The sequence below is a fragment of the Phoxinus phoxinus genome (assembly GCF_949152265.1).
Source record: "Phoxinus phoxinus genome assembly, chromosome: 6".
Lineage (NCBI taxonomy): Eukaryota > Metazoa > Chordata > Actinopteri > Cypriniformes > Leuciscidae > Phoxinus > Phoxinus phoxinus.
Genome location: NC_136881.1, coordinates 42,092,119 through 42,092,321, shown reverse-complemented (window position 1 = coordinate 42,092,321; position 203 = coordinate 42,092,119).

The following is a 203-nucleotide window of genomic DNA, read 5'->3' as shown; positions in this document are numbered from 1 at the left end:
CGTGCAGAACACGTCAAAAAAAGACGTCATAAAAACTTTCATTCTGGCTCCTCAGTGGACGTCTTATCAACGTCCGACTTTTGTGACAAAGATGTTGAAAAGACATTTTGCTTAGTGGGCAGTTTGATCTTATTTTGTAACTATTTGTCTTAAAGACAGAAAAACACTTTTAAGGAAGCTGAAAAACACCATATAATCATGGT